We start from the raw sequence: 22,474 nt of genomic DNA, 5'->3' as shown, positions 1-22,474 counted from the left end.
TTTTGTTGTGGACAAATTATTGGCCGTAGGCATTTATTTTTCTACAGAAATTACTCAAACCAAAACTTATATAACAACAAGTGTGCTTTTGGGCACACCGTGTCCAGGGTTTCAGATGACGTCCTTTGCCTTGGCAAGTCTATGTTTCCCTCGGGCATCGCCTCCTGGACACGTGCCCCCACACCTGAGTAGGTGTTGCCCCAGCCGCTCAGGTTCCCCCCAAAAGTACCCCTATTTGCATCCCCGCTCCTCTAATGCCCTGAAAATGTTGTCTGTAAAAACCCCTATCCCTTTGTTGGACAGGTGCACCCTGTCCTGATGGAACATATCAGGGTTATTCTGGGAAAAACCGTGCCTTATAAAATGGAGGCCTGTGCTCCTACAGTATTTTTCCACTGTTTTGTTCAGTTTCCTCCTTGCTGTTTCCACGGCCTGTCTACGATGTGCCCCGTACCAAATTCTGCGTGGTATCATTTCTAACATAAAAATCTCGGTTTTCCACCAGCAGTGTGTTATGTCATGGATCGACTCACAAATGTCCCTTTGCAATCGCCCCCTGTTTGTGCTGACTAGGTCGTTGCCCCCGAGGTGGATGACCAGATATTCTGGGGGGGTCTCTGAAAGCAATTAAGTCTGATAACCTGTCATGTATGTCCTACCAGTGCATCCCCGGAAGGCCCCACCAGGATGTGATCGTCTTTGTGAAATGGAGTCCCTGCTTAACTTCCTCGATCCACTGGCCTGTCCCAGTCACGAACGAGTGTCCCACGATCCTTGCCGACTTGTAGGGGTCCGTATTTGTGGACGTAGGAGGATAGAGGTTTATATCAGTTCCTCTCTTACATATCTTTTCAAATAATTTGACTTCCACCCCCCAATTTTATTGACACGTTTTGCTCCCAGGCCCGCTGCCCATGCTGACGTGGCTGCGCCGATCCTAAATAAGTGGGTTACAAATTCTGCCGGATACCACCCTGCCTTCGCTACTGTTTTTTTTCAATACCACCTGGAACTGTTACCTGCTAAGCGCACTGCCGTCCCTGTGTATGAGAAGTTGTCCAGGAATGCCTGAGTGATGCGCCTGGGACAGTGGTCCTTTTCTCTGATGCAGTTAAGCTCTATCGCTCTCCCCTTTCCTGCCTGGTCGGACTTATATTTCTTCAGGAGCAAGGTCATACCTTTTGACCCCATACTAACATCCCCTCTTGCCAGGCCATCCCATGCTACTGAATTCCGGGCTATTAGTTCCCCTATTCTGAACGCCCCATAGTATGCCAGCAAAAAAACTGCCCTGAAGAGTGCTGTTTCATACACGCTGCAACATGTGCCCTGCAGCGTCTTCAGCAGCACCACGTTTCCCAAAATTCAGAGGTCTCCTCCTATCCAGCTTTTTCCCTTCCAACGTTGCCCATCCCTTCATCACATACTTTATTAAAGGGCTGTCAGTTGGGTCGGTTACCCCGGCTATTTTTGTGGTGTATGCAACCGCGGCTAAGTGTGCCGCCACACAGCTTTTCCTTTTCCCTTTAGTGAATGCCCTTTCCAAGAATTCACACATCTTTGTTGTTGTAACCTTCCCCACATCCTGCACTCCTGTTCCAACCAATACATTCTGCACATGATTTCCGTATTGCTTACCCGTTTTGAAAGTTAGGGCGTTCCTGGCCAGGTTTTCTATGACTCGTTCGGGCTCCTGTGACCTTTCCTGGTTTTTCCAGTTAACCTCATGGCTAACCTCCCCTTCTCCTCCAGCGCCTTCAGTGGAACCCAGGCCTTTTTTGGTGTGGGTGTTTTTTCCTTTTTGTCGTCCGGCCTCCGCTCCCTGAACCTGCCCCACTGAAAACGAGACAAGGCGTCAGCCACCAGATATGCTTCTCCAGATATGTGCCTTGCTCTTATGCATACATTGGGCCTCATTCCGAGTACGGCGCTAACCAATGGCGCTATTAACGCCTTGGTTGACGCCGTACCCGGACCGGCAGCGCCTTGGTGGTTGGCGGAATTACCGCCCCATTCCAAGGTTGGCGGGGCGGTAATTCCCCAATCCCCATTTACCCTTCCCCATTCCCATTCTTGCCCCATAGGGCATAATGGGAGTGGGGAAGGCGTCAATTACGCCACCGTAAATTACGGTGGCGTAATTAACATCAAGGTCCCTTAGCGCCATGGTATTTAACGCCTGCTAAAAGCAGGTGTTAAAAGCACCATGGCGCTAAGGGAACTCGGAGTATGGCGGTAAGGGATTACCGCCACCGCTCTCGTTAGCGGTGGCCGCTATCCCTTACCGCCATACTCGGAATGAGGCCCATTGTTTTTCAAACATTCGAGCATGATGGCTCTCATTAGCTCCAACACCAGTGGGCATGATGCACTCCCCTTATTCAATACCTGCACCACTGCCATGTTATCTTACCAAACTGTCACTTCTTTGCTGTTCAGCTCAACTTCCCATGCACATAATGCCACACATATTGGAAAAAGTTCCATCAGTGTAATATTTTTTGTCCAAGCTGCCTCCTGCCATGCACGTGGCCATTTCTCTGCACACCACTCTACTCCTAGCATTGCCCCAAAGCTGAAACCTCCAGCTGCGTCCGTGAACAACACTCTCCTTCCCTCCTGGTTGATAGGCGAGCGCCAGAAAACTGATCCATTAAATGACCTCAAAAATGTAAATGTTCCCCAAACGTCCATGTCCTTCTTGATTCACCCATCCCCCCTATCCTAACTCTGTGATGACCAACCTTGGCCCCTCTTGTCCTCAGCTCTATTCTCCTCTGAAAAATTCTTCCTTGCGGTATGACCCTTCCGGAAAATTTTAGCTTTCCCGCCAATGCCTGTAACTCCTTCACTGTGGCCTTGTTCCTTCCCTTTAGTTCATTGATTGTTTTCAAAAGGTCTGCCACCTTTTCCTATGGCATTCAACATAATCCCTCCCTTTTGTCGATTTCTATCCCCAAAAACTGTATTTTCTGCATTGGTCCCATTGTTTTCTCCTCTGCTAGTGGGAAGCCCCATTCACCTGTCAACTCTACAAATGTTTTTAGGGTATCCTCGCACAGTCCTGACCCTTGCAGTCCTACAAATAAAAAATCATCAAGGTAATGGAGCACCCTGGCCTCCTCCATCTCTTTGGTGAGTGCCCACTGCAGGATTGAGCTTACTTTTTCAAGATATGCGCATGAGATGGCACATCCCATGGGGAGGCATTTTTCAATGAAAAAACTGCCCTCCCATTGCATGCACAGCCATTTTTGTGACTCTTTGTTCACAGGTAAGAGTCGGAAAGCAGATTTTATGTCTGCCTTCGCCATCCATGCCCCCTTTCCTGCCTTTCTGACCACTTCTACCGCCTCTTGGAAATCCGTGTAAGATACAGTTGCTTCTATCTGCGGGATGCCGTCATTTACCGATGCACCCGGGGGGTATGAAAGATGGAGAATGAGTCTGAATCTCCCTCTTTCTTTCTTTGGGACTAGCCCCAATGGTGAGCATATGTAGTCCTGAAATGGCCGTGTTGCATAAGGTCCCCCAATCCTACCCAGTTCTACTTCCTTCCTTATTTTTTCACTTACTATACCCCTGTTTTTAATAGCTGATTTCAGGTTTTTTGGAATGTTCCTTGATCCGTGTCCTGCAAAAAGAATTGTGAAGCCCTCCCGAAAACCTTTCCTAATCAAAGTTCCAACCTCCCGGTCTGGAAATGCCCGGAGCCATTTTTCCATTTTTTAAGGCCCCCTTCTCACCCCAGCCCCTAGTTACGCTTCTCATGCTTCTATTGCCGGCTGTTGCTGCCCTTGTGCACTTGGCGCTGCTGTGATCCCAGCTACATTTCTCGCACTTGTGGCTGAATTTGCAATTCTTTCCCCAGCTGCATGGTACCCGCTTTCGAATTTCCAGCACTGGGCTGGAGGTGCCTGTGGTGTCCAGGTATTTCCCCCGCCACTCCCCTGGGCTGTTGGCAGCATGCTACTGTGCCAGCTTCGCTGGTTACTATATTGTCTGTTGCAAAAATTCTGTTCCATGACATCCTATAGTTGTTGTCATATCTCCTGTTGCTGTACCTGTAATCACTTCTATAATTATTCTGTCAGTATGGTTTTCTCTGTTGCCCTCCTGAACTGTGGTCCCATTTCTCGTTTAATACGTTAAATATGTACAAGTTATAATTCTCCTCATCCCACCCTATATCCGGGTAACAGTCCATTTCCTTCCTAAACTCATGGTCGTACTCCTTCCATGCATCCCCCCCAAATGCTTTGTAGACTTTCAAAACCTTTTGTTGATGTGCTACTAATGCCACTCCACCCTCTGGGTATTTTTGTAATATGATGGTTGACATTATTTGGAAAGCTGATACCCACTTCCCAAAATTCTTCTCAACTGTAACCCTCCTTAATATACCTTTCTCATCCTCTTTCATGTCTTCTAATGACACGTTCAGCCCCCTCTTTTGGCACTCTAGGAGGGAAAAATCTCTATAAACTCCTTTCTCCAAATTTTCTCTTTAACTTTATCATTAATGTACCATGCCAGAATTTTCATAGACCTTCCCTGCGCATCCTTCCCCATCGTTGGCCTGCCATATTTCGTCATAGCTGGCCACCCCTCCTTGGCTTCTGTGGCTGCCAACCCTACCCTGGGTGTGTCCACCCCCCCGAGGGGTGTTCCCTGCCTTGACCAATGGCATTGGTGTAGTTCCTGTGGGTGCCATGGGTGTGTTGGATGGACCCCCTGAGGACTGGGTCCCGGCAGGGCCCCCTGTGGACTGGGTACCATTGGCGCCCCTTGTGGGCTGGGTCCCAGATCCCCCCGGTAACCTAGTGGTAATGGCCCTGCCCCCCTGCACCCTTGCCTGTCCCCTCTAGCCCAGAGCCCTTCTGCCTCTCCTTACTTACCACCCCCTTCCATTTTACCCATGCTTTCAGGTGGTCCCTCTCTTCATCCTCACTGCTCTCTATTTCGGTGGTGGAATCCACCCGTTCCCCCCATACTTTTTTTGCTTTCTCCCCCTCCAGTCACTGGTTCTGGGCGACTTACCCGTACCAGTGATGCATGAGCGTAACATATTTACAATTTGCCTTTGCATTTTTCGCCACTTTTTACAGTACCTTTCTTCTTTTCTTTTCTTTTCTTTTATTCCTCTTTGGAACCTCCGTCTGATCTGGTGTTCCTCTGGGCTCCTCTCTCCCCCTCTTCTGACCTTGTGGCAGTGCATCCTCTCTTGCTGTCTCTGACTTGCTGCCGCTGGTTTCCTCGATTAGCAAAGGCGACATTTCCTTTGCCCGCTCTTCCTTTTGCATAATGTCAAGGACCTATTGGGCCCCGAATTCTCTTTCTGCTTTCCTGGCCCATTCGCTGAATTCCCTTGCCCACTTTGCACTCTCATCTGCCATTTTGCGAGTTTCAATGTTTATTTCTTGTCAGCTCTCCTGTCCTCCATGTCTTTCCTGTGCTGTGGGACACCTAGGTTTGAGTCGCGGATTTCTTGGTCTGCAGTCAATTTCCACTGTGTCTCCTCTTCTGCCAGGCCCCGGTGTGCTGTCCCTTGATATATTGTTATTCACTATTTCTTTTGCCGGTTACCTGTGTTTATAGGGCTGCTGTCCCTTTAATATATTGAGTTTCGCTATTTCCGAATAAGCGGGGCCCGATGACCCAAGGGCTGCTTCCCCTTTAAGACTTGTGTCTCTTTATCTGTGCCCGGGCCCCGCCTTGCGGTCCCCGCTTCCTCTCCCCCCCTCGATCGAGATTGGGAAGTGGAGGCTGGTGCGGGTGCTTGCAGCTTTGCCAATTACTTTGCACCGCTCATGGTCCCTGGAGTGGGCGCACGGCACGTCTCACGTTGGCCCCTCTCTCCTTGCTCCAGATCCCGCTCCAGCTTGTTTATGCGAGCCGCATCTTACGTGACCTGGTCCCGCGGATCGCCTCCTCTGTGGGACTGCTCGGCCTCCCCAGATGCCACTGCAGCCCTCTGGATGCCTTCTGGTTGAATTGTCCTTTTCGCGAGCCCTCCTTCCGCACGCCGCCTCAACTCGATGGAAGCTTCTTCGGCTGGCTACCAAGCAGGTGGGTGTGTTTGTAGATTGCCATCTCCTCGTCCCGACAATTTCTTACTGGAAACAAGTCTCACCTGTACAGCTAACGCAAGTTTGACTGTTTCTGCTTACAGACGATTCCTTCACGGGACCCCAGAAGCTTACCAAAGCAAGGTGAGCTTCTTTCCTGGCTGTGCTTCCTCCTCCTTGTTGAGACCTTCTTATACCCCCATCCCTTTGTTATTCCAGTGGGGGGTGGCCCTCCCCTTGGCCCCCCACTGGTTGCCATCTCACCTTTCCTGTTTGATGGCTGCTATCATGGCAAAGCTTGGGCTGGGGGCGCCACCTGGCTGCCCCTCCCCCTGTATTTCGTGCCATATCTGCCCCACCCTTCGCCTAACCCTCCAGGCTCTCCATCACGCTGTACTTTGTACGGCCCGGGGCAGAAGAGCAGGTTTTTTAACAGAGTAGTGTCACCAGCAAACAAGCTCCTCCTGCAGCCACTCTTGTTGTCAAGGAGTTCCACATGCTGTATGGACTGCCGTAACACAGCAGTGCAGTGCACGCATTTCTAGATACAAGTCTTTGATTCTTAAAGGGTCTTGGATTGGAACTTGCTGCATGAAACTGGCTTTGGGAACATATCCACTGTAGCCAGGCCATTTAGTAATACATTTCCTATGCTGTGTGTTTAATGCAATATATATTCATTGGTTGGAGACGTCCACATGGGTGTAAAGGTGGGAGCAGGCTGCTGCTGACGTCATGACCACAACCATATTTACACTAATCAGCCTTAAATGACCCATCAGTGTCAAGGTAAAAATGAGTAGAAACATTCATGCAGGCCACATGGGAAAGAGATACATGAAAAACCCGGTTCAAAACACAGCCCATTGAGAATCACGAGACATGGCCACACCTTGTTGCCTTCATTCTCAAAATGTGTTTGTGCCCCAAATGTGTTTTTCTGCATCTTCTTGTTTTGAGAATCAAAACCAGAGACGCATGTCACTATTATTTCATAAGGAAAAGTTTCTGAGATTTGAGAAATGTATGCATTAGTTGCCAAAATGTTATGGCTTACGCTCACAGCATGTTGCAAGCCACATCCAATGTATTTAAATGGCATACATGTTTTAAACTGTAATAGGATTTGTTGGTAAATTATCAGTAAACCTTTCCATTTTAAAGTGGATTTGGTTGGCAAACGTTCATGAATAACAGCAATAACTGCTAACTACTTCATTACTAAATCAAACAAATGTTGTTTAAAGATTGTTTCTAATTTCAATGTGTTTTAAACTAATTTCTTTGATAACATTCAAGCCCATTTTTGCAGCTTGTTAGTTTACATATGCAGAATTATATCCCACAAAAACAATGTTTGCACATTTGTTGACGGCACATTTCATAATTTAAAACAAATCACGGGTTCCTGAAAAGGATGGCATTTTGGGAACAAGGGTGGTTATGTCTTAATAAGTGCACTGGTCTCATAGATTGACAAGTAGTGTATACGAGCATGGCTTTCTAATAACCATCTCATATTGGCAAGAGTCAAGCAGCCTCAATGTTCCAGACTCCACCATCAGCAATTTATCACTCGTCCATGTCTCTGCAGTACATGTGTGCATTCAGTGGTTGTTTTATTACGTATGTTCTTCTTTCCTCACATTTGTACACCTTTTAAAATTAATATTAAAATCCCAAATATTAAAAGAGCACTTTCAGGCACAATCCTGATCCAGTTAAAGCTGTCATAACTGCTGCGCTGAATCTGAAGACTTCTTGTAGAAACACCACTAGCAATCTCTTTGCCAAAGGCATTGTATATTTCTCCAACTGTTCTGAGTCTGTTTTGATTGGATGTGGTAGGGGATGTGACTGCAGAGGCACACAAGCAAAACAGTGTTGCTGATAGTGACTGCCCTGCCGTGCATGCATGTCAAATTGGTGTAAGATTGTTTCTGTTTTGCAACAGTCTATTCTCTAGGATCTTAGCTAGACATCTGCAGATGTTTCACTGTGTTTTCTTAGCTGGCACTTTGGCTATGAAAGCAAATGCATTATAGAAATAGCTAATGTTGGGTTAGTGGCAAGACTAAGAGTATGTAAGATTATGGATTATAGAGATTGTGATTCTGATCCCTTCTGCGTGAAAGAAGGCCCCAGCGAACACTTTGGTTCACAACTATTTTGTTAAACCGTTGGCAGCATAAGGGTTAAAAAAAATTCTGCCTTCCGTGTCCAATCTGCCACCTTTGCCAATTACATAAAACCCTACAGACGGACCCTCATTAATCAATTGATTGAATATCTCCCTGTTTATACTCACTTTGTTTTTTCATCTGAAAATGAACTCATCAGGCCCTTTTGCATGTCTGCCAGAAGTGCCCGTAGCTCGACACGCAAAACATGCCTGAGCCGGTAGTATCAGCATTATTCCCAGCATTTTTTCCACACCGGCTCACCCGCATTGAGTGCTATAGACTCTGACCACTTTAATAAATTAAACTACCAGCCCTGTCTACTAGCAGGATTTGCATGATTTTTGTCAGTGTAGCAGCACACTTCAGTGAACTGCTAAGGAATCTTAATTAGCAACATCTCAGCTGTTTTTGTTATCTAGACACTGACAATCTGCATTGAACGCAGTGTCCCCTGAAGACTAGCAAGCACTTTCCCCTGTACACAATCACATATGTGTTCAGCTCTTTTATTTACTGAGTAACATAATTAACCTTTGATTTTGTCTTCTAGAGAATGCAGTTGTTAGGATCTAAAACCGAATTGCATTAGTATAAACCTTCCAAGCTATGAAATGTTAGCTGTAGGGAGATGTCCACCAGGGTTTATTAGCAGACCGACGAGCTAATGTGGGCTCAAGCCTTGGTGATTGCAACGCCTTTGGTTTTTGTTATTCTCGTTTCTAGCACGACTCTTTTGCATAGCTCTGTAAAGAGCTTTTTTGGGGTATGCTTCATCTCTTGTGTCCTGATTTCTATCCCTACATTAAACACGGCTAAGTGTGAAGCAGTCACAAAATCATGTATTAACATTCTGCATAAAATGTTAAAATTTGAGAGGTGAAGCCTAAATACAGGTAAAACCACAAAACACTGCAGCACTGTGAGCAGCAGCAAACTGAAGGATGAAGCTTCTGCGAGCCAGACTAGGACATTTTGGCACACAGCAAACAGTTGTCCGTGTTTCCCGCCCCGCTAAGGGCCACTGCAGCGGACTGGAGCACTGAGGGACATGGACAGCAGTGTTACCATGCACTCTGCCTCTGAGTCCTGAGCGCATTCTCTCTGAATTCGGAAAGAAGCCAGATCATTTATTTCTGGAGTCAGAGTGCATCCAGCTCCAGAAATAAATATTTTGACTTTTTTCTGAAGTTGTATTGAATGCGCTTAAACTTAGAGTCAGAGACTTAAGAAAGTAACGTTCTTTTGCTTTTGCTGCATGCATGCACCGCTGCAACTAGAACGTTACCTTCTCTCCAACTCCGGCCCCACTACACATGGCAGGAAAGAAAGATGCTCTCGCTGCTTCTTTGTCTGCGTAGTGGATGTGGGAGTTAGCTGACCACACGGGTGTCAATAGGCTGCATGGCTGCATTAGAGGCCAGGCCTCGTTCCTGGCAAAGATGGAGCCGCACTGGAGCAGGTAAGAATGATGTCTATGTGTATGTAGGGATATTTATTCATGCTGTGCTGTATGCTTATGATGTATGTGTAGTGGGTGAATGTTGTGTGACTGGGTGGGTGTGTCCATGTGTTTGTGCTGGGCTGCTAGCAGAGCAGCAGATGTTGGTGGCTAGGGGGTTGGGGGCACTGTGGGTGTGCCATAATGTCACCACCACTTTTTAAATGGGCATCCATCCATGAGAAACCCAGCATGGTTTGGTTTGTGTCATTCCTTAGCTAGACTGGCATTTGGGGGAAGCCAGTCTAGCCCGTTCTTACTGTGGCATGACATTTGTCTGGGCATCTATGATAAACCAACTGTTTAAAAACGTCCCCTCATAGTATAGTATGTGTTATGACTTGGCTAGATTGGCATTTGGGAGCAGCCAGTCTAGTCTTGTCTTACAGTGACATGACTTTTTTTTCAGGGCATCCATGATAAACTAAACATAGTGTCTGTTATTACTTCTCTAGTCTGGCATTTTGGAGCCGCCGGTCTAGCGCTTTCTGAGTGTGGCATGACTTTCTTACTGGGAAATGCTGCCTATAGAACAGCAGCCAAGAGCAGGATACAGACATCAGGCTTGCCATGTGATCCTGCACTGCGCCTTCCATGCACAACATGGTGCATAGAAGGAGCATGCTCTGTGTGGGATATTCTGACCCACTGTCTCTGCTCTGCAACATTACTGTGTGCTGCTTTCATCAAAAACAACAGAATGGCCGCCGGAAAGCCTTATGCGCGCTAAAAATCACTGAGAAGTGCGCGGGGAAACCTGAAAAATAGGCCGCCAATCCATTTTGCCTGGGAAAAATATGCCGTGGTAAAACAGGAGACCACACTGCCAAAACCATCACTGGGCTGCCCACAGAGTAAAATAAAACTGCTTGAAAAGGCAGTGCTACATTCCAAGGAAAACCCAGGAGTGTTTTAAAATCCGTTTTTCCTTGGCTGTTGAAAGTGCAAAATCATGGTTCCCAAACAGCAGAGAAGATCCAACATCCTTGTGGGGTGTTCACCATCACCTTATTTAAGGAATCCCCATAAGCACAATGTCAGGAGAAACATCTTTCATCATAAAAAAATCCACATTCAAAAGGTGCTTACTTGGAAAAATATGTCAGAAATGGGCACAGTACCGTGACTCGCCTGCGTCCTAGCTGTCATTACTTATACTGTCAGTTTAAAACTAGTGTCTTAAAATCAAATTGTAGAAAAGAAGAGACTTGCCATCAAAAGCAATATGGGTTGCTACAATTAAAATTATATGTTTTAAAAACACTGGAATGAAGAGATTTGTGTGAATATTTGTAGAAAATGTAAATTGTATTTTAGAAAAGCCCATTTTTAAACAGTGTTTTAAAGTGAACTAATGGCAGCCACACTGGACGTCAAAGACATTCCACAGCTTCTCCCCAAACAAAGGAATCTTCCTCCTGCTCTCTGCTCAGGAACTGGCATTAAGTTGTTAATGGAAGTGGGAGGAGATCTTGGCCTGTTGCTCTGAGTGGAGACAAAAGACTCCCTTGACTGAAAGGAAATGCAAATTCGGGCGTCAACAGAAACCAACTTTCCAAGGAAGAGAGGCTCAGGTTGCTCTGGCCTAGCCAAACCTAGGAGGCGGGACTAGACTGATATGTGTATCTGAAATTCCAAGGAAATATCTTTTTGGAAAAAGACTCATAGAAAACTGTGAACAATTTGGAAAAATCTGTGTTTTATAGGTTGTTAATATGAAAATGCTGCTCACAATTTGACACTACTCTGAACCCTGTGCGATATTCAGAGACCGGATTATTAAAATGTTGAAATTGTAGCAATTGTGATCATGCTAGGAATATGAAAGTTTACAGGACTATGCCCAGATGTCATGCACATGTATGTGGCAAAATGTGTACAGATCTGACACTAGGTAACCAACCAAAAGCGCAAACAACTGTCAATTTTGAACTGAAACTCTCAAGAAGATGGGACTCGGACGGATACGTGCTCTATTTAATATGTGATGTGAATATGTATTATTAGCAAGTTGGTGATATTGTAAATATGCTGTATATGAAAAATAGTTTTTTCTGTGTAGAAACAAAGGGGGTGGGGGTTTCCCTGGATTGTAAATTGCAGCATCACTCTGACACTCGATTTCCTTCTCAAATCAGGAGAGGGTAAATACTCTGACCAATCGGAGTCCTAGAGGGTGGGCTTAGTATAATCAGACTCCCACCCTTTAGGGAAATACATAAATAAGGACTGCTGCAGGACCTAAAGGACACACACATTCACCAATCAACTGATTTACTGGCGAAGTGCTCTGCAGGAGAACCCAGATCCAAGACTCCAAAACTCTGAAAGCAGAAGGCCCAATTCCAAAGCTGAACCCTTCTCAGCTTGGCCTTTAAAATCTTGCAACCTGATTTTAACCTCAGACTTCCAAGGGGCACATCAAAAATTGAACAGCCTGGCTGTGCTGTTTTCTGCTTCTTGCCAAGAACTCTTGCCAGAACCCAGAGATCCAAACCAGTAGAGCAGAGCTGAAACCAGATAGCTGTAAACTCTAGAACCAACCCGTCAGATCCAGTCCATAGTGCCGTGCAGAGACCAGAGTTGGGTGCTGAGTGCAGAACTGGGTGCCTGAATCCTGTCTGGTGGGCTAGCAGAATTCCAGTCCAAACCCTTTGACCAGATCCTGACGGGCATTTTCCAAAACCATAGTTGTGAGTATTTAGCATAGAATTGTCCATAGCCAATCTCTTATCCTTCAGTAATCCAATCCAAAACCATTCTAAACATATCCAGAACTGCTTGTAGAATCTCTTTTGTCTGTTCTGAATCTTTCCCTCATCCATATAGTCCTTTGTTAATTGTAGTGATAATATCATCTTTGCGCTAATATATTTGCTGAAGAAAGAGAAGTGTCTCGGCAGGCAAAAGTCAGAGAAGAGACATCCCTGTTCTGGTGGCTGTACCGTTGGGTATCTTGCATCTTCATAGCCTCCTTAACGCCAAGATTTGTAATATTCAAAAGCGCATCTTTCAATTGAAAACCTTGACTCTTTAAAAAAAATGGACCTCTACTTAAACCTTCATAACTTCTGAACTGTGCTAGAAACTAAATTTGAAGCTAACATCCTCAGCTTTCAAACAAACCTAAAACCGCACATATCCTTATTGTCTTTCTGTAATCGTGTTTCTTGCACGCTGAAAAGTGTGCTGCAAATCTGCATTTGGCTCAATTTCATCACATGTAAAATAGCTATTTCTTCTACTCAATCTCTGAATTCAGTTTTCTATCTGCCAGTCATTCAATCCTCAGTGCTAGTGTTCACCTGGAACTATCCAAAGCGGCTCCCACTAGTTTTGAATCCCATTTAGAGAATTAAATCCATTTTTAGCATTTTTCCCATTCATTGAGTAGTATCAGGGGGAAAGAGTGATTACATTGCATTTGATTGAACACACAAAAGTGTTATTTCTGTGGTGCATTAATTTCCTATCATTGCATTTGACTGAACCCACACAAAGTTTTATTCAATGCTACATTATTCTTCTCATCCATACTCCTACTGATTAAAGGGATTGTTGATTGTAATATCTATCACCCAACGCTGATCATTGTATAAATATTAATAATGTGATATCTAGATATTGTTCAAATTCATAAAAGTGTGATATATATCTTGTTCAAATCCATCAAATAAATCTTTTAACTTTGCAAACCCACCTACTTCTTGGTTCAGTGAGACCGGGGGGATTCAAAGAGAGGGGCGTGATAAAAGGGTACATCATTCAGAAATAAAAGAACTTTAGACATAAAAATATATAATTAAGGGTTCCAGCTGGGCATCACATGCTAGGCATTGACTTAGATGGAGTGCTGGGTTGAAACCACTTACATCTGTGTCCCACGCCAGGAAGTGGACTTCACTGAAGGCCCAATAATGGTCAGAGACAGATGCAGAGCACGAGCATACAGCTCTATTTCCCTCTCTGATCCGAATCCTGTGCATGGGGGTGTGGAGTCAAGTCATCATATGTAGTTGGGAATGATTGTGTGTAAGTTTAGCATCAATTACCAAGGGTGCATTTGGGGGGACAAGTAGCAGGACTTTTTTCGTGGCTCACCCCCTCACTCTTGCAGTGCTGTATGCTCCCCTGACAGCGGGGACTACAATGAGAACAACCCATGTTGTCTGCCTACCCACATCTCTTTCTCCCTCTATCTTTTTCTAAACTCTAATACTCACAGTACATGGAGGGTGAGCAGAGCATGCAGAGTTCCTATTGCAGCGGAAAAAATAATTAATGAAAAATGTAAACTTCAAATGTAAAAATAATGCATTTTCATTTGCAAACATATCTAATGTGAAGGTCTCTCTTCGTAGTAAAACAAGATCTGCAGGTTAACTTCCATTTGCAAACAAACCTTGTTGCATAGAATATATATTTTGAATACAACTAAAGATAACCAATCATATTTCACAACGTTCAAGCTAAGAAGCTCCTGATGTAAGGAAAATGATTGGAAAAACTACTTTCCATTTTTTTTCTCCAGAATGTTATATTTTATTCTGTACATTATATAACTAGACCTGTGAGGCCCAGAAAGCTGGCAACGTGTTCTTATGAGGGACCATTTGGCACCCTCTTCTGCGCCAAATCTAGGCACAGTGTCACAAACCAACTACACAATTTTAAAGCTTTGGACAATCTTGATGTCCAAGACCTGCTAACTTTTGGGAAAACAAATCTCCCGTTCAGTTTTGTAAACAAAGGGCCCAGCGGTAACACAGCCCCATTTCTGTCCAGTTCTAAGCCTTTGTCTTTGGTGGTCCCTCTGTGCCGGCATCCCTTGTCTTGAACAGCAGATGCCTTATCTAGCCTTAGCTCATTGTGACTAATTACTGTTATGAATCACGTGTTACGGGACCATGTTTCAGATTGTAATTGCTCTATTTATTTGGATTTTAGTTACTTCTGAGCATGTTCGTTTCTCCTGGCTAACATTTTGGGCACCCATCTCTCAGCCACAAGGGTTTTTTTTGGCTTGTTTTGGCTTGTTCATTGCATGCACCTAAACCTCAAATACTGTCTTCCTTGTATTGTGAAATGGGACAGCCGACCCAGCCCTTTAAGATGAGATAGACAGATGACAGATGGGGATGCAGAATATTACACAAACATCAATATCAAACTAACTCAGGAAGTTGGCAAAATGTGACTGTTTTAATGTCAATTATCTAAAACAGAGAGTTACAACGAACATCAACACGTTCGCTCGATCCTCAAACTAAATTCAACACATAGAAAAAGCAGGTTATGTATTACAACCTCGTCACTCTTGACATCAATCTACGTTGCAAACTACAAAAACCTATTTGGAATAGTGATAGGCTTACACGGAACATCTAGGTATATGGTGCATACTGGTCTGGGAAAGTGATTAGGGGCTTCATTATGAGTATGGAGGTAGCCATGGTGCTACTTGTGCCATGGCGACCTCCATACTGGGCTCAAATACCGGGTTCCTTCAATGGGGAATAACCGGGTCATTCCAACATTGGAGGACCCAGTAATTCCTCCTTGAAGGAACCATTCCCCATTCCCATTGAGCCCCCCTAGGGCACAATGGGAATGGGGAGGGAGCTAATAATGGGCATGTTAATAACCACCCGTTATTAGCTCCCTGTTCCCCTCGTGGGACCCGGAAAGGACGTCTGGTTTTACCAGACATCTGTTCCGGGTCCCGCAAAGGGAACCTCATAATAGGTGCTCCCGTAATGAAGGGTGGCGGTCCCGTACTGGCACCCTTCATAACGGGACCGCCAGGGTCGTAATGAGGCCCTGGGTCTCTAACATCAGGTGGGGCAACTAAGCCCTCCTCTAGTGCAGGTCACTACGAACGTCATCAAATACACAACGTCCCAATGGTTATACATACTACAGGCCTCTCTATTACGAGTCCCTCTATAATTGATTGGCACCCTTGCATCCCTCTGTAATATTCCATATGCATAAGCAGCACACAGGCTGGCATTCAGGTGTCAGTGGGATGGCCACAAGCATAGCTTCCCACCACATTAGAGCTGGAATCCATCATCACACTTGCAGCCTACTAGTCAATTAAGGCTTTGAACTCAGCCTTGGAAATGTTCTTCGTGCGCTGAAGAATATGAGGGAGTATAGCATACTCGGTCTTCTCAACTTCGATACAGTTCATCATAGTGTCCATTTTCATCTGACCACGTGACTGTAGACCACGATTTTGAGTCTTACTGCATTTAAAATACTATTTGATGAACCTCTGATGTCTTTGTTTGTTTGTTTGTTTGTTTATTAATTTGATAATGCGCACCAAGCCCTTGGGCAGCTGGGCGCAGCAGTACAAGGATTCTCAAAGCTTAGTTACATTGCCTGTCGCAGGCTTGTGCATACATGTGGATACAGTGTGTAATACAGTAAATGTTCTTTAATGTTCTCGCCTCTCACTAGAGACAGGAGTTTTGTTCTTTGACACGTTCTGTAATCGTTTGTATGCACATTCAGGCGCAAGATGACCGCGACTTGTTGGTGTTAATCCAACCAAGCCTTTCTTTGATCCACCTCCATGGTTGAGTTTTTGATTTCTAACTGCGACACATTGAAAACTTCTTCCTGCTTTCGCAATCCAGCTCTGCTAAAGAGCATTGTGGAATCGTCCATAGTCCTTATAGTTCTTATGTATATACTTTGGTGCATTGCCACAATCTATTCACTACAAAGCCAGCCTTAAAGAATACTTTGTCTACTTGTGTTACTGCTTCTGTACACTTATAACATCTTCATCCCGAGCCCGAAATGTTTCTCATCTTTAATACCTTGAACTTAGTGCTTATAGAATCTATGTTTTCTTGTCTTCTGCTTCTCTTCTGAGAGTGTGTCAACTCTGCTTTACATGATGTCGCCAATCTGCTTTCTTGCTTGCTTGTCCTTCTTCCTCCAGAATTTCATTCAAATGGCCATCATATTATCGTGTATGCAAGTATGGCTTCCTCAATGGAAATCTTACTTCCAGGACTCTGTTTGGTATAGGTATTCTTAGTTGCAATGCAAGTGTTTCACATTATGGCTCCCATAATATAGGCATCATGGGAGAGGAGCTTTGGGTGTGGGTACTCAACTCCACCTCCACACTCCCCCTTCTGGGCGATTTATTGTACACTCTCTCATCAGTCTTCACATCTAGACATCCTCGTCTGAAGAACTGCTTCTTTGGGACCAATATCTTTATTACCCTTCAAGCAACCTGCTGATTTCACATGCTCATCCTTATTCCAAGACATAAGCATGCATTGTCCACTGGGACTGCAATAAATACATTTCCCCACATACTTCTTGTGGTTCTTTGGTTACAGGAACTTCATCCCCACAGGTGCATGAACGCTGGCCTTCACGTAGTCTCTGAGCTCTTTACTCTTCCATCCTGACTCGATATCAATCATGATCTTCATTCTCACAGCTTTCTTGGCAGTCTTCTTGCATTGGGAGATTACAATCCTTATTACACAAAATCCAGGCATCAGCATCACTATCAGGGCTCCAAGGAAGTTAAACATATCTGCCATCCATTGTGGGACCCACGAGAAAAGTGATCCAAACCAACTGTCACCTGTGATGTCTTCTACTTCGTCTATCATTTGGGCATTCAGCTTCATGAGCAGCTCTATGGTTTCTGTCAAGATGCCATTCTCATCATCATGAGCAGGTATGAATGTGCAAAATGATTCTCCGATTTTGGCGCAAACACCTCCGTCCATGGCTGTAATCATGTCCACGACATACCTATTCTGAAGAGTCATCAGTCGTATGGCTCTCAGCTCTTCCTTGATTGCGTTGATAGTCGTGTTAATCGTCTGTAGAAGTTCCCATCTGGGTATTCTCTACAGTCTGGATTCTTGGCATGAAGATTATCGTGAATATCGATGAAGTCTGACTAAATAGTCTGTGCTCATACGGAATAGAATCAAATGCTTCTATTGACTTGGCTGAGAAATAGTTATCTCTTTTCATTCGATTCAGGACCTTAACAGATCACATCTTCCTCAAATGAGAATCTGCTTTTGGAAACTCACCAATGTTCAGATCACTTTTAGGAATCACCAATGCTGGAACATGTACATTCACTATAGAACACAGTCCTCCTCAATCCTTGGGCAGCTTCATATAAGCTCTGTATCAACAAGCCCAGTAGTGATCCATTATCACTGCTGTTCCAATGCGCATTTCAGGTGCATCAAAACTTTGACCACAATTCTGATTTTCTCCCAGCTTCCTTGTGCCATTATTTCTGAAGCACAACTCTGCTTTATCCAGAGTCACTATCTGCACTGATCCTCCTTTATCCTGAACCCATGTCAGCAGTTTTGCAAGCTTTGGCCATGATGTTTTACCCAGTCTTTCCACATTTTCAAAAGTTGGCTTGTAATGACCAACCATTACCCAATCTCTGCAGATTACCACACATTCTTCCCAGCCATCTGGTGAGAGCACTGAACCCCAGATCTGCATTATCCTCTTTCCTTCCATCTTTGAATGTCTTCTGCTGATTTCCCTGGACTCTCAAATCTTTTGTTTACTTCCAATCTAATTCTAGCCCCTTTCACTACAGGCTGTTCATATCTTATCACATGATTCTTCGTGTGGGCTTTTGCTCTTGTCTTTGTGTCTTGCACATAGTCATCTTTATCCGGATCTGTCCATTCCGTTGCCCATGCCAAATAAGCTGTTTGACCCATGAATTGACCTCTTGTTCGGCATATTAGAATGTGGGATAGGCAGTGTGCTGTCTCAACATCTGTTTCAATAGCTAAGAATATCTTAGACTTCGCCATACTATAAGGCAGGAGTGCACATACATAGCATTCCTCCTTTGAGGTTCCTTTGACTACCTCTTTCATGTGCTGATACCACATGTTGTTTCTCATATGTGCTGTGCTGTCTAGATAATCATTCAAGTCATGATCATCTTTCCTAATACTTCGCTTATATCTCCTTCTTGCCTCATGAGCTCTCATAATCATCTCGTGAAGTATGTCTGCATAGTTCCATTTTACTGGGGGAATCATAGAAACATTTGTCAGTAGAACTGGTGTTTTACATGTACTACTGGTGTAGGAACAATAACATAAGGTCTCAGTGGTCTTACACTTGCCACTTCTGTACCCTCCTGCTGCATAGGAAGATACACAGGAACTACTGCCTTATTTGGATCTAAATAATATACAGTACGTACTGTGAGAGAAAGTACAATAACAATACACATAATGCAACAATAACCTCTTGCATGTCATGGAGTTCTCTCGTTGTTTGCCGGATTGTTATTACCATCAATCTTACCCATTTTCTACTTTTAATTTTAATGAAAGAAAAACCAAACTTTAATCGGTAATCTCATAAAATATTCTGGCAATATCTGAATCTGCTCCACGAGCTCCATAAGGAACTGAATGATGGCAGGACGGTTGATAGTGTTCCTGATGAACACAAAAGAGTGGTCCTTTCTCCCGACCAAATGAGGATGTACTTCCAGCAGACAATAAAAAACTAGGGCAAGTAAGTTTTGAATGTCTTCATTCATCAGCACCATTAGGATGCTCGCTGTGTTGCCTCCGAAAATAGACGTACTTGTTCAATTATGTCACGTATCAATTGATTGATTGCAAATTGATCCCTAGGATCTCTCAGGAATGTACAAACATCAGGTTGTCTTCCAACAAGATGCAGGCATTCTTCAATCAAGAAATAAAAGACTATTCCAACTAGTTTATTTGCATCATCATCAGACAGAGGCATTCATGTTTTCCATAAAGTACTCAGGTAGCTGGCGGATTTGCTCTATTATAGTTGTGAGCAATCTAATTACGACTGGACCGTTTTTATGATCTTGCAAGAATACATGAACATCAGTAGTTCTCCCAACCAATGATGGAAAAGCACGAAAAATGAAGAGAAAAACAACAAGAATGATCTGCTGAATGTTGCCATTAGGCACCACCATGGACACTTCCAAAGAGAAATTCAGTGAGAAAGGATTCGGGAAACTGCTCCCTTTTCCAATTGTCAAAGATGGACTCCAACCCTGGCATTTCTTTTCAAGTCTTCAATATGTCTCAGTCCAATGTCAGCAAATTTCTGTGGCTCAAGAAAAATAGCTTTTTTCTTTCACTCCTTGTTTAGCAGCTACAAAGAGTGTCTCAAATGAACCACAGTCCAATTAACTCTTTATCTGTCTACTGGACAGTCTCTGCCTCCTTCAACCATGTCATCGATCTTGCCTGCATGTGCTGAAATACTTCTCCTTGACTTGCTCACGAATGGGGTGGGGGTGTAGTGGTCTTGCCACTCTAGAACTTCACGTCTCCTAGGAATATCCAAGCGCGTCTTCCGTGCACTTTAACTGCCAGTGGAGTAACATCCTCCACAATGAATGGGCCCTTTAACCTGGGTTACTTCCATTTGTGAACAAAATTACAGATTGGCACTTGATCTTCAGGGAAAAGTCTTGGCAGTAAAAGTTCTTTTGATCCAGTTCATGTATGGTTTATATCTGTGTTCTGAGACCTACACCTGGTCCGTTTGACTTGTTGTGAAATGACAGAGATACTTTTAGTCATACATGTTAAGTAGGCACAAAGCTCATCTCCTAAAAATTCTGTTGTTGTCTGGGCATCACCTCCAACCCTTGATGGAGGTGTAAGAGTTGTTCTCATTCACCACCCGTTACTAGTTCATGGGGCGTAAGATGATGGTCAGATCCTGGCTGATTCCTCAACGCATATAATGCAAGAGGCAGGCAATGCAGCCATACTTTTTCAATGTTAATTTGAGCTTAGCTATCCTTTCTTTAAGCAGGCCCATGATTCTCTCTTGGATCCGTTGGATTGCAGGTGATAAGCCAAAGAAAACGTATGCTTTATGCTAAGCAATAAGCTAATCTGCTTGAATACTTCATTCACAAAATGGGGGCCTTTGTCTGATCTTAATACCTCAATACTCCCCATCTAGAAAGTACTTCTCGAACTAGGAACTTCTCTGTGCTAGTGGCATCTGGATGTGTGCACGGGCCAGCTTCAACTCAACTTGAGAAGGGGCACACTACCACTATCATATATCTGTAACCATGACAGACCTGCAGCATATCAATATAGTCGATAAGTAAATGCTGAAACGAACCATTTGGTCAAGGAATAACACCTCTAACTGTTCGCAGTATGTGTCCAGCAGTAAACTTTTGACACACAATGCAATTTACTACATAAAATGCAAAGTGTTCTAACAAATTCGGTACAAACCCATCCTCGCAATGGTTGCTGCAAGGGCTTCTCTAGTGACATGTGCAGGGTAGTGTAGCTGTTCCAACACCACCCTTAATAAGGCTGCAGGCATCACCGGTTTACAAGTGCTTTCCTGTTGCCACAATACTTCAGAAGTGGATAAAGAACAACCCCTCCATGGCCACAGATATTTCTCAACCTGTGGTGCTTCACCTTGAACTTCCATTAACTGTGTTTTTGACATGTTATTGAAACTTTCATTAAAAATCATCATCATCATCACCATTCTCTCATATACATCAGGCGTATCAAAGCTCATAATATTCTCTGAATATGCAAGTTGTTTTGCCTCTTCATCTGCGGCTTGGTTTCTGCTTGAAATAATGTATGCTCTCTTAGTGGGAGCTGCACATTAAACGATCGCAATTGCTACTGGGAGTTGTAGTGCTTTAATAAGTCTGTCCAATAAGATGGCATATTGCACTGGAGCGCTGTCCACTCGTTGTTGGCAGCCCCTCCTTTTCGAATGTGCTAACCCTGCGTGCATTGTTGATGTAACATAGACAGAGTCACTATCCACAGTTACTTTCTTATCTCTGCTATTGTCAAGCGCGACCATCAGCGCCATTAATTCTGCAGCCTGTGCTGAAAAGTGAGACGGTAGTCGTGCACTTATCAATACTTCAAATTCCCCATTAGCCATGTGCTTTACCACAGCGGCACCTCTATCTCTTTCTCTGAACCATCAATGAAGAGAATCTCCCCAGTTGCTAGAGCTTTTTCTTTCACCCTCGGAATCCTGTCATAGAACTCCTCATAGTTGGAGCAATTATGTGCCTGCTCATCATCTCGGCTACAAACATGGCAGGATTCACGTTTTATATCTGACTATTTCAATAGCCGGATTCGATATGACCACCTCATAAGCTGAGGCTATTTGAGATGTCAATGTACCCATAGGTTTTTCCAAAACAACAAATGATGCATGTTCAACAAAAATTGTCATAGAACAGCCTGTTACTATGTTGGCAGCCTTCTCAATAGTGATTGAGATGGCTGTCAAAGATTGTTCGCACGGGGAGTGACCTCTCATTACTGGGTCTGAAATCCCACTGTAATATGCTAAAGGCTTATACCCCAACGTGGTTCTCTGCGTGAGTACCGCTGTCATAACTGTTTCATTTGTGTGCAAAAATAAAAAGAATTCCTTCCCTCCATTTGCTCAGTCCATACAATATTTTCCTGACAACAATGGCTTTGAGTATGAACTATAATCGAATACCCATGCCCTCACATAATTGCACAGTCCCAAAAATTGCTGCATGTGCTTTATCGTGTGCGGTTTCGCTGTTTTTAAAATGGCCTCAGCCCTTTCAGGTGTAACTGACTTTCCTTCATACAAATTAACTGTCCTATATATAACACCTCTTCTTGACA

The sequence above is a fragment of the Ambystoma mexicanum genome, chromosome 5q (assembly GCF_040938575.1).
Source record: "Ambystoma mexicanum isolate Mex_15411 chromosome 5q, UKY_AmexF1_1, whole genome shotgun sequence".
Lineage (NCBI taxonomy): Eukaryota > Metazoa > Chordata > Amphibia > Caudata > Ambystomatidae > Ambystoma > Ambystoma mexicanum.
The sequence above is the reverse complement of the archived record's forward strand: the minus strand, read 5'-3'. Positions refer to the sequence as shown.